The sequence below is a fragment of the Catharus ustulatus genome, chromosome 3, assembly GCF_009819885.2.
Source record: "Catharus ustulatus isolate bCatUst1 chromosome 3, bCatUst1.pri.v2, whole genome shotgun sequence".
Classification (NCBI taxonomy): Eukaryota; Metazoa; Chordata; class Aves; order Passeriformes; family Turdidae; genus Catharus; species Catharus ustulatus.
Window position 1 is genome coordinate 80571268 of NC_046223.1, and position 12799 is coordinate 80584066.

Genomic DNA, 12799 nt, shown 5'->3' on the forward strand with positions numbered 1-12799 from the left:
TTTTCTTCAGTGTGCACTCATTCCATTTCTCTTTTTCTTTTTTCTTTTTTGCTTCTTTTTTTTCCTCCCAGAGTGTTCTTATTTTGGTGGGATGGTGGACCAACACCTGGTGCATAGAAAGCCCTGCTTGAGAGCAGGAGATAAAACTGCAATTGGTTCTCCTGTTGTTAGGTACATTCTTGAAGTCCTTTTGCAATGTCGGCACAGGGTTGATGTAATCCAAACTGAACGCTCCCTGTGCGCATGTGTGTGCGAGCAAGATGTGATGGACACTGCAGCGGCTCCTGGACCACTCAAGAACACACTTATTTTTTAATGTGATACCCCAGGCATTGGTGATGCAGTCCCTCTGTGTGTGTGTACACACAAGTGTAGGGCTGTGAGCTCATGGAGGGCAGCACAGCGCAGCATCCCTGCTCTTCTGGTGCCCATGGTGGGCTAGTCTTGGTCTCCACTGCTTCAAGTTGTCATTGGGACAGAGAGGTGAAGTTGCTGCTGGAAGGGGGTGAAGGAGGAACATGGGGAGCAGAGGAGTGAGGAGCCGGGTGGGGATCGGGGGCCAGGGAGGAAGACACAGCTCCAGAGGGAAATACTCTGTGCTTTGCAGTTGCTTGTGTGGATAGAAACCAGATGGTGCGCTGGAACACCCGCTCGCTTGGGCGGCGGCGGAGCCAAACATATGGTTAATGGTTAGGAGAAAGAGCTTTTCGAGCCAGGGCTTTGCTGACTGCCTCGCATTACAGATTGTTGCAGTGTGTCATTACATTGCCAAACTAAGTGCTTAATACCCGCTGCGGGCACTGGGCAGGCATTTGCAGGAAGGATGCAGAGGCTCCCTGGTCAGGGCGGGAAGCTGACATCATGTGCAGCCCCCTGCCACACCCCCCCACGCCCCTTTTCCCCTCTGGAAACCCCATAAATCTCCCCATTTAAAAGCCCAAGTCTGCAGCAGGCAGTTTTCCTGCTCTGAGTGTCTTTAATTCATTTATTTCCAACAGCGTACGGTTGGTTTTGCCTTTTTTTGTGTCATTTTTTTTCGTCCTCAAGCGGCTGAGTTCACTGAGGCTGCAGCTCCACACTTACATGTCCGGCATCCGAAGTTCCTGCTCTGGGATCTTTGGGCGACACCAGACCCCATGTTATCTAAGGAACTGCTGAGCTCATTCATCTCCTTTTCACGGCCCGCTTCCTTTTATTTTTAGCCAAATCCGTCAGGCCTGACAGGCGGGTAATTTGAGCCAGAGAAAGGGCAAAGCTCCAGGTCCTTTCCACAAAGCAATTCTTCTCCTCCCTCCTGGGAAGGCTCCAAACTTGGCCTGCTCCAGGCAGATGGATTTGTTGAGTCATGTGAGATCATTTACACAAAAACACAGCGAGGCAGTGAAAAGGAAAAAAAAAAAAAAAAAGAAGGGGAAAGAAAAAAGAGAAAAAGGTGGGGGGGAAGGGGTGGGAGAGCGTGCACTGCCGGGGCTGCTGTGAGCGTAGGAAATGTGCTGCGAGGCAGCTAGACAGAGGAATGCAGCAGATTCATTCTTGTATAAGGTAATGTCTCGTTTACAGTACAGGGTGGAGCCAGCACGGAGGAGAAATCTCTCGAAAACAGATTACTCATTTAAAGCAAAAATTCTCCTTAAAATAAATAATAATAAAAAAGATAATAATAATAAACCAAAAACAACAACTCAACTGGCAAGCGAGCGGCGCACACAGGCACACAACAAAGGCGGCGTTGTTGACAGCACCGGATTACAGTAGCGGTAAACTCCGGGCTGGGAGGTTGCTGGAAAATGAGTTTGCTCCGTGATGCAACTGGAGTTTGCTTTGTCTGGCCACCAGTGCAAGCGATGGAGACTGGGAGCCCAGCAGCAGCAGGGTGTGCTTTGCTCCATGCAGGGATGGATTCGGACACTGGGGAGGGATGGAGCGAGCGGTTAGGAATCCTGGGCAGACAGGCTGAGGGGACAACACTAAAAAGCAAAAACGAGGGGGTTATGCATGGAGGGGGTGAGAGAAAACCTCTTCTTGCTTTGGTTTGGAGCCGGTTGTGGCATCATCTTCACTGCATCAAGGAGTAAATTGCATTTATTCAGTTGAATGAGGATTTTGTTTTCGTTTGCAACCTAAGCTAACCCCAGCATGTTGGGTTTTGGTTTTTTAAGTGGGTGGTAAGAGAGAACATGTAACTTGGAGCTTTTCAGATCTTGTTACATCCTAGAGAATTAGGTTGGGTTAATTTATGCAGTGTTCAAACCTTTAAATAGACTGTATTTAAGTATTGTTAATATAACTCCTAGTTACTCCAGTTTTCTTAGCAAGGCAGTATCTGAGTGTTAGTGTTTTGTCCAAGCGGTGATCAAAAATTAGAAATAGAAGTAGAAACTGGAATTGGAAATTCATGGAAAATAAGCAATAAAACAAGTCCAATGCAAAGTATTTCCTAAAATTCTCAGCAATAGTTAAGGCACTTGGGGGAGCGTGTAAACAAGGATTTGTATTTTAGCATGACACGTTCCCCTGCTGAGTAGTATCTTCTGCATTGCTGACTCCACAGCAATGTCTGTTGAGGTGCTTTCCTCTGGGGAGGGGAGGGTTTGTCTGGAGCTTGCCTCCCTCTGACTTGACCTTGTCTTTCCCTTCTTCTCCTGCTGCTTTTTCACACTTTTGTCTGAAAGATGGCTGGCTTTCCTAACCCGCTTGCTCTGCTGGGCTTCGTCGCTGAGCACAACACGTTCAGTGTGGGGAGAGCCTTCCCTTCTGCACTCAGAGTTTTCCCACTTGATGGAAACCTTTTGTCTTGTCTGTCTCTTGATGAGGCCACCTTCTTACTTATGTACAAGGAGCACTTGGCAACACCCCAAGTCCCAGCTGGGGTCCTGCAAGGCACAAACCCCCCATGGGGTCCCTGACTGTCAGCTGATGTCTGGTGTGAGGATCAGCAGAGGGATAGAACTATAAAGATGAGGAGTATAGCAGGCTTGGGACTAGATGGTGCAATAAGCTGTGGCTGTAGCACAGCAGCCTTTAGTGGGGAATAGCTGTAGATTGCTCTGAGATCCTTGGAAAGATCCTGGAAAAGGACAACATTGTTATGTTTTCTGTTTGCATAGTTACTGTAACTTTCTTTCCCTTTTTCCCCAAAAACCTAATCATCCTACATTTTCTGTTGCTGCGAGCAACATTTCCTGTTGTTACCCAGAGCTGCAATTCCAGTTAAATTCTCACTTTGTAAAGCTAATCTCCCAGCAGTGGGTGTGGGATTTCCAAAAGAAAAGGCATTTGTGAAGAGCCGGTTTTTAAGATTTTTGTCTTAGTGGACAATTCTGCAAAACTCCTTTTTTAGCTATACACCTTCATTATTGATTGAAAGCTCTAGCTTCATCTCTATTTATGGCACTTAAAAGACTTGTAGGTTTTTCATTCCCCTACAGAGTGCCCCAGTCCTCAATGTCTCCTTTTTCCGCTTCAAAGATGCCACATGTGTTGCTTTTTGCATCTTTACGTCAGACAACCAGCCCGACTAGGCAGGTTTCGGGAACTGTTTGTGACCTGTCTATCGGGAAAATCAGCCTTACTCTTCCTTCCCCCTCTTTCACAACCGCTCAACTTCCTCTCCTTCTTCTTAAAGTGTGTTGATGGTATCAGCCCCCTAATTCTTTTATCTCACTTCTCCTATCATTTCCATTCTTCTGTCTGTCTCATGATTAGACTAGAAATTTCTTTAATACTGCTGATCTCTTCCCCCCTGGCACATACTGTGGTACTGCCTCCTTTGGGATCTGAGGAGGGATAAGTATGGAGCTCATACGTGTTGAATCATGTCCTGTGCTTGGCATCAGTTTACAAAGGTAGAGGACATTGTCTGTGGCAATTTTTCTTTCAATTAGTAGCTTTAAACTACTAATTCTCTCCATCCTAGGTTGGAGGATGAGCAGGAGGTCCCCACCAAGGCTCCTCCTGCTGAGGTTGCTCAACCTTCTTATGTTGTGCCAAGGAGAGATGCGCTAGGAGAGAAGTAACCCTCTGTGTCTGATGTCACATTATCCTTTTGACGGGACAGGATAGTGATTCTCTCCCTCAGAAAACTTAGACAAACTTTATAGTATCACTGCTGTGATATCTAAGTTACCTAAGTGATACCTCAGGTGAATAGGGCAAGCATTCATTTATGTGACTTAGGAAATAACCTCAAAATAAATAAATCCCTAGCCTGCTTTACCCCTAACAGAAAATCATAGAAGTTATAGTATAGTGGTGGCAATTTCCTTTTTGCCACGTGTTCATCCAGAGGGCATTTCAGGGGAGAGATGAGATTATTCTAAATAGACTAATATATTATTAAGTTTCTGTGGAGCTTTAAATCTATGTAAATTTTTCTCATCCAGCAATGAATGGGTGCAGCAGTGAAGCGCAGGACTGTTTGTAATGTATTTGAAACCTAGCTGTTTTCTGGATGCAGCCAAATCCCATTAACTGATTTCTCTGCTTCCTTTTTCCTCCTGTCGAGCCTTCTGGATAGCGGCTTTTCTTAACAGCTTGTTTGTAGAATCTGCTCCGAAAATCTCCCAGTGGCTTTACTCTTCTCAAAGCAAGAGAAACTCTGGGAGCAACTCATTACCTGCATGTCATCCAATTTCCATTTCTGTGAGAAAGTCTCCATTGACCGTAGACCAAACAAACTTTGCCTTCCATGTGGTCAAGCACAGAGGAGGTAGAAGTTCTTTCAGAGATTAAACTTTGCAGGTTGGTTAAGTGATGCGTCAATTTAGACAGCACTTTGTGTATAAAATTGCCTTCTTGAATTCCCTTGGAGCATCCTTAGGGAACCTTAAAAGTTGTCTGAAAGTTGCTAGTGAGGATGTCTAAGCACCCTCTGATAGTGCCTTTGCAGTAGCAGGTTTTCAAGTCTGTGTTAAAAAATTCCAATTTGTTTTAAGGCTCTGTTCATTTCACTAGCTTTTCACAGATAGCTCCTGTAGCATTACTAACTGCTAATGTGATCCTTTAGTTTTTTGCCTTGATTTAGTTATAAATTAAATTGATGTCAGCTAAAGCCACTTCTGATCAGATGCTTTAGAAATATCTTTTTTTAACCTCTTTGCAGCCTTTGTACAATTAATAGGAACATACTGTTGCTTCTTGATAAGTTCATTCATGTTTAATAGCTATTTGTGAGCCATATTTGGCTTTTAAGAGGATGTATCACAGCTCTTGAAGCATTTTGGTGGCAAAATAGCTGGGATTAGACACTCCAGTTGCTCTTGCCAATTGTTGTGCTGTGTTCACACTGAACTCTGTGTGTTACAAAAATATTTTTAGTTATAGCCTTGTCAGATTTGTTTAAGGAGAAGAAATGTCCTCATTTTTCAGGGAAATTTAACTGGGAGTGAGTGGAATTATATTATTTTTTTTTCTCACTTGATCAAATTCCAAATGCTAAGATGAAAGGTCCACTATTACTTGCAAAAGTAAGACTTGCTTTTGCAGGAGTGGAGCAATTTATCTTCTGTATCTGCTTCACTAATTGCAGCCTGTAAAGACCCTAAAGAGTCTTGCTAGTCAACAATTTCCTTACTGCAACCAGTGAAAAATCGGCTTTAAAATGCACTTAACTGATGCTCTGTTCCACATTTTAATACCTCTTGATTACTGTGGTCACAGCATAAATAAATACATTTGATTGCTTACTGGATCATGCAAGTGTTAGATGCCTTCCTCCCTCATCGGAATACTCCTTTTATCAAAGATAGCTGCTGTCATGGAGCCTCAAGCTGTTGATTAGGTAAAAGGGAATACCATACATGGGAAAATGAACCAGCACCCACAGGGTGGCTTCTTAGAAAGTAAAGAGATTTCTATCACTTCTATTCTAAGCCTGTTGTTTTCTATTTGAATACTTTTTCAAAATTTATGATAAAATACTGAAAAATAAGCTTGTGCATTCTGGGAGAATGGCATAAGTAATTAACATGGGATATCTATCCCTTTGGTTTTGAGTTGATTGCTAATTGGCTTCCACATAGTAGAGTGAGAGTTTGAAACCCCTATGGTGGGCTTGGACTAGTCTGGACCAGCTCAGACTCATTGCTGCCCTTCTCCATGCTGTTCACTATGGTTAATGGTGTCCTGAGGGATGGTAGCACCCAGGTAGTTGTGATTAAAGAATTCTCCCGGGATGCACCCTTGGACACAAGCATCAGTGAAGCCCTTTTTGCAGCTGGCGACGTCGTAGGCAGCGGGACCGCATGGGGAGGACGTCATGACTAGCACTGCACTGCTGAGGGTATGGGTGGCACAGCCAGACCTGCTCAGATGGCATTTTGAGAGCGAGAGGTTAAAAGGACAAGGGTAAACCACGGTCTGAAACAGACTCTTGCATGTGGAAGGTCTGTTCTTGGGTGACACTCATTTGGTTGTGCAGCTCAAGTGCAGCAGGAGTTTCACCCCTGCCCACAGGCTGACAATCACACGCTTAATGGGAAGTTACTTTTCTACTGGGTTTTGCCCCCTGTGAGTATTGTCATTGGATGTAGCAGAAAATTAAGGGGCAGAGGTGGGTGGGGTATCATAGCCTGTTCATCATTTAAAATAAACCTTCTATGATTAATTCTCCATGGGGCAAAGGGAGAGAGGGCTTTGTGCACTAAACTCTGGAGAATTTTTAGTATTTAATGCTAATTTTAACCCTGAAGCATCAGTGAGTTAAGTAGAGCTCCAAGTGCTGCAGTTAGCCTTCAGCAGGAAACACTGGATAGCGTTGCTGAAGAAGCGGTGACAGCAGGGAGTTCCTGTATGTATGCAGTGGCACTTCTAGAAGAACTGAAGTTAGGTATTTCCAAACACAAGTGGAAATGCATGTGAGTTGGTGACACATATTTTGGTTTTCAGTACAGTAGGTGGCAGGAGAGACAAAGTGACAGCTTGGCTGGGGTGGCTGCTGGTCCACGTGCCGCAGTAACAAATGACGGTCTACGCTCAGTACCATGGAATAAATGTGACATTGTACTGCCAGGTGCTTTTGTGAGGTCTGTCCTCTGGTGTGATCAACACAATGCCATAACAAGACTGGAGCATTGGGTACACATACTGCAATGTCCCCATGTTAAACGCCACAATGTGCACTTGACGTGTTTTTGTACGATGTCTTTTGGTACACGTCAGGGACTAGAGGTTTTGTGGCAACCTATACCAGTCCCAGTTAGGACTGCTCATTGTTCTCTTCCTTCATTGTACTTGGCCAGGACTTGCCCTGTTCTCTCTTGTGCCAGTGTTGATGCTTATGAAGCTAACCGTAATCTGCTTGATGGGGTGAAACCAGTCAACAGCAAACTAAGCTAAAGACATGGCTGGACTTAGTACAACTCAACAGAAGCATCTCACCTCATGGTTGTGAAACCAGCATTGAAGTAAAGAAGTAAATGATAGAAAAGGGACTGACAAATTCCGGCAATAGAGTGCACCCTTGATCAACCCTTTGAAACAGGATGGGAGAGAGTGAAGTGGACACCTGCAACTTCACTAAGCCAACAGCTGATATTCTTCAGGGCTTCTGATCTGCAGTTACATAAAATAGCCTTAAAAGCCTGAAAAACTTCTTAAGTTTGTAAGAATCTTTCCTAATGGAGAGGCGAACTGAAGAAGTGAAATTAGTGGCATTTTCCCTTTGTCTCTTAGACATATGTCTCCTTTTTTAGGTGAAAGGGATATTTTTCATTCCACTTCAGTTAAGGTGAACAGATTGTTTCCTTTCTTGTTTATGGGAGATTTGGTCTCCTGGTGCCCCCAAGGACAAAATCTGCTCTGGTGCATGTGTAACTTGAGCAATGTCAATGAGATTGTAAAACAGAGAAGGTGATTTGGCTCTGGACTTGTAACTAGAGAAAGGAAGAGCTTTTGTCCATTGATTTATAGGGAAATTAGTGTACAACTAAAATATGCCCACCTGTTTGCTGTATTTTTTTCCCAAGGATTGTTCCCTGAAGGACTTTTGGTCCTGATGGAAACAACTTCATTGTACAGGCCTGTCTTTGAGCCAAAAAGAGCAGATAGTATTTGACTCATACTTGTCAGAAGAATCTTTGGTGTACATACAAACTTCCAGTGATGACTTTAGTCCTTTTATTTGTATTTGGACATAGACTTTGAATTCTGACATATCAAAACATGCATGTATGATGGCCTAAATTTTGCTTTTTCATAAAATGTCAAACCCTGTTACTTGGCCCATTACTTATATTCTGTTTCTGTGACCAGTGGTTTTGTAAGATTGTTGTCAATGTTTGTAAATCTATGCTGGTCTTTTCATTGTAGGTGGCTGAAAATTGAACTGGTGTTGAAGTTGTAGAACTGTTCGTGTAATGTAGTAGCAAAGAAAAGACATCTTTTGTCTTTGTTAGAGAACCTGACTGCCTGCCCCATAGATAGAACCTGAGCACTTCATACTCATGAAAAATGAAGGCAGGAACACAGTGATTTATTGAAGGTCATGGAGGAAACCTGAAGGGTTGAGACCTAGGTCTCCTCTACCCCACCCCAGGAAGCTGAATCCTGTGATTTCTAGTATGGTGAAGTTTACTTCGTCTTCCCCTGAGAATGTGAGACTCTTCCCACTGGAAAAATGTTTGTTCTAGTCACGGCAGGTACAGACACATATTACAAATTTGGAACCGAGTTTGACTCATTGCCACAAAAAGAGGCACATTTAGAGAGTAGCTAGCTATAGCTGTATTGTGCAGAATGAGAAGGGGAAATGGACTGAGGGGCACAAAGGACAGTTAGTAACTGCTCTGTTGTTGCTTTACATGCTCAAGTGTCTGAGTTGTATCTGGACCAGAGGAGGAGGGCATGCACTGGGTTTAAGCAGCTTTTGGACTGCTCCATCCCTTGCACTCAGAACAGATTTTTTTCTCATAGAAAAGCCATTTGTAAAGAATGGGACCTTGTTGGCCAAATTTTCCTTGAATGGTCTGGTATCTTGCAGATTCTGGTATGCTGATAGAAACAGTGTGGCTGCAAATAGTTAATTGGTTCTGTAACCAAGTTTAACTATGGAAGGCTCTGTTTGGTGAGGAGGATCAGGAAAGAGTTCCTATTATTTTAAAGTGAAAGCTGTCTGAGGCTCATTATGAAAAGCATGCCAAGTTGAAATACTCATTTTTTTAAATCAATTTCCATAAGCAGCTCATAGACAGGTTTATGCTGCACTGGAAGAAGTCTGCACTTTAATGTTCATACCTGGATTGGTGATTAGGAAAAGATTGTTAAACAACTGGAGTTTAAATACCAGTACAGCTTCATTGTAATAATTTCCCCAAAGGCACACTGGTAATTCTGCTAAATAGAGAGTTTAATAGATTTTAATAATGTGTACTTGGGAGACCCTATACACAAAGGAATAATGCATAAAACATTCATTATTGTAAACTGCTACCTTTGCATGTAGAGAGGAATCTGTTGTAAGAAAACTGTTCTGTTGAGTGTGTCAGAGGGTGTTAACAGACAGAAGTCATTGTCACCCCCTTACCTAATTCACCTACTGTGATTGAAGTTGCATCATTTTACTCAATAGTGAATGAATTATTCGAGGTAGACATTAGTTTATTTTCTGAGAAGTCCTTTGAAAGCTGATGGGCCGTGGTGGTTCACAGGACTTTTGTTTTCTTTGATATGCTGATTTAGTGTCAAGAGAAGAGGTACCTGGTAGGAAGCATAGCATAACCCCATTTTAAAAAATTACATGAAAATGTTAGCATTAAAGCAACACAAAGCAACCTTAGCAAGTGGCTCTAAGTGAGTTTAGTGTTGTATTTTGATTTGTTTTCACTGTGCTGCTGCTGATTGCCCTGATGGAGAACAGGCGAGAAGGAAGGAGCAGATGCTTTTGGTAGTACAGTAAGGCATTTATCTCTTTTAATGAGGTAATATCATTAGTGTTGACAAAGTGCTGCAAATCCATACGTGTAATGGACTGCTGCTGTCTTTCAGTAGTGCACATGCTGTGGTACTTCTGAGCATTTGAATCTGCTGAATCACAGGTCAGGCTTTATCTCCTGTCTGATGCTGGGTTGCATTTTTTGTATTGTTTGTGTTGGTTTGGTTGGTTGGTTTTAACCATTTTATTTCCTGCTCTCTCCTCCCTACCCCACCCCCCATTCCACCTTTGCCTTTAACGTCTGGGAACTGAAGCACTCCAAGATATGTGCTGGGGAAGGCAGAAGTGCACCCATTTTCCAAGCACGGGAGCTGATTGAGGTGCCACATGTATCTATTGTAGTGCAAGAACCTTCTCTTTAACAGAAAGAGTGAGGTTGGTTATATCTCTTTGAACCTGATTTCTTTTGCCTAAGATGGCTAGGAGGTTTGGGGTTGAGTGTTGTTTTATTTTTTGACTTTGTCCTCTGCCTGTTTCCTTTAAAGTAGTGGCATAATGTCAGACCCACTAATTGTGTCAGCCAGTGACACTGACATTCAGTAACAAAGAACTGCAGAAAAAGGGAGAGAGGTGGCTGTGACACTGAGCAGCAGCAGTTGGAGGGAAATCTACGGGTTAGAGCATTCCTCTGTACAAAATTTGTCACCGTAAAAGTTGTGTGCACAGTTGTATTCAAGTGTCCAAGGCAAGAAATGAGATGTGTCAATGGATATGTGTCCTTTATGTTTCACTTTTCAGATGGTAAGCATTGCAGCACATGACTATAAATGAATGAAAATAACAAAACTTCAACCCAATAAACCTAAATTTGAAAAAGTTGGGAGGTTTTAATAATGTCTCTGTTAAAATTTACTTAATAACCCAAGAACTCACATCAAAACCTCCACTACAAACAGGCAACATAACCTAGATATTTGGGGAATGCTGTGTGTTTATCGGAGAGCCACAGAGTGACATTTGAGCATCTGTGCTCATTCCAGGAAGAAAGCCTGTTGGTAAAAAAGATTCATCTGAATAGATCACGCACACAAGAAAAAAAAGTGGTTCCTCTTTCTTTTTTTTATCGGCATGCCCCTCCCATCCTGGGCTTCCCAACACCTGCTTGTGCTGAAAGAAAGAACATAAACAGAATTGTAAGATTCCTCAGCATTAACTGTTGCCTGCCAGTCCCAGCTAAACACTGCAATGTCATCCCATTTTTCCTCTTCATTGTTTTTACTTCCTCTCTGTCACACATTCAGTGGGCCTCTACAACATCCCAAGATGGACCTCCATGGTTTTTTGCTCTGCCATGAACCGAAAGTCAGTTGTGCTCACCAGAGTTGAAAGGAATCCAGAGTTGGGGGTCTCTGATTGTTCACCCCTGTTATGTTAGCACCATGCCAAGGAGGGGGACATGACTGAGAGCCAAATTAGTCACAGTTGGTCGGTCCACACACTAGCCTGTATTATCAAGTGGCCACACCACTGAGTGGAGGTCTGCGCCAAGACTACGTAAAGCTCCATTAATACTTGTAACTTTTATTAAATTTATTTATTTAGTGCTGGAGAGATCCAAGGGTGTGCTTCAGTGATGCCCAGTCAGCATTCCCCACTGCTGTACTGAAAGCATCATTCTGCAAAGCTGCAATCTCACTAGTGGCTTATTACTTCCTTATGCTCCTGTCTTGAACTGGCAGAAGGTAATGGCTAACAGGTCAAAGAAAAGGTATGCTATTGGGAAAGCTTTAGGGCTTTTGGAGCTTTTAGATCTTTTTTGGTTTTACACACACACACAGACACCCCATTGCTTCTATAAATCATAATTTCTGCAGCACATACCAAAGATTTTCTGTGCTATCTCCTTCCAACAGTAAAACCAGAGTGCAATTACCTTTCTTCCAAGGTTGGGATTACAAAAATGTTACACTGTTTCACCCTCCTCTCTTGCTGCAGGCACTCCAGTCCAATAAATAAATACCTGGCTGAGTTTTACTGCCCTTTACCCCTTTAACTAAAACCAAATGCCTTCTGCTTTGTTGAAGGCAAGTCATGCCTACTACTTCTGTTGCTCCAGCCAGCACTTTCTCAACCAACTTGGCCTCTCAGGGACTGATTAATTTTTAGTGACTCTGAAACAGTTACCAAATCTTTCTGTGATTGATGTATGAAAATAAAGTAACATTGTCCAGGGCTCTTAGGAGAGAGAAAATAGCTGGTCATACCCTTTCCCAAGACTACAGATGGCCCAGCTTTGTTCTTCTTTCTCTTATAAAACTGAGGTGAAAGTGTTGTCATGGAGTGCAAAGGGATAGGATGGAAGGGTTTGACAAATAAACAGGTGAATAGTATGACAGACTTCTGTATGAAGGGTATCTACTCCTTTTTTTAATTTTCTCTCTTGTGGCCACTCTTGTGGCCAATTTATTAAAAGTATTTTAACACTTGGCATTGCTTCTCAAGAGGAGAAAGTGCAGATCTTCTTGTCACTACTGTTTCAGGGCAGATTTAGAGGTGATGCAGCCACAGGTTCGGTTGCTTGTCAGGCTTGACGCTTATTTCTCATAGGAAATACAGGGCAAAGCCCTGACAATGAAGGGCTGCTTGTCACCAATTGCAGCACTGGTGGGCCAAAGTGTGTTTGCCTGGCTTTCCTGGGTGGTCGACTGGCTCACATGCAGCACATGGAAATAGATCTTTTGGAATGTGAAACCATGCCTTCTGCATTTCTCCCACAAGTATTTTATAGTTTTGACTGGCATATGCAAAGGAAATGGAGAATAATAGAAGAAAAAACTTATATAACCCTTCTGTGTTATAACCCTTCAGCTGTGCTTCCTTTCCATACCAAGGTTTTGCATTTAAAGTAAAAAGACCAGTCTTGCGTTGTTG

At 42.9% G+C, this 12799-nt stretch overlaps 1 protein-coding gene across 5 annotated transcripts in view; it reads left to right on the top strand.

Moving 5' to 3' along the window:
• The window catches only part of BACH2 (BTB domain and CNC homolog 2), a 182052-nt gene that overhangs the window by 44243 nt on the left and 125010 nt on the right, over window positions 1-12799 (top strand). Inside the window, exon 1 of one of the 5 annotated variants that reach the window (XM_033055270.1) lies at window positions 1519-1542. The exons of 3 other annotated variants lie outside the window; for them this stretch is intronic. The gene's annotated coding sequence lies outside the window, so the exon portion shown is untranslated. Of the gene's footprint in view, window positions 1-1518; window positions 1543-1733; window positions 1758-12799 lie in introns of those variants that run through there. One more of the 5 variants, XM_033055271.1, reaches the window with a different exon arrangement.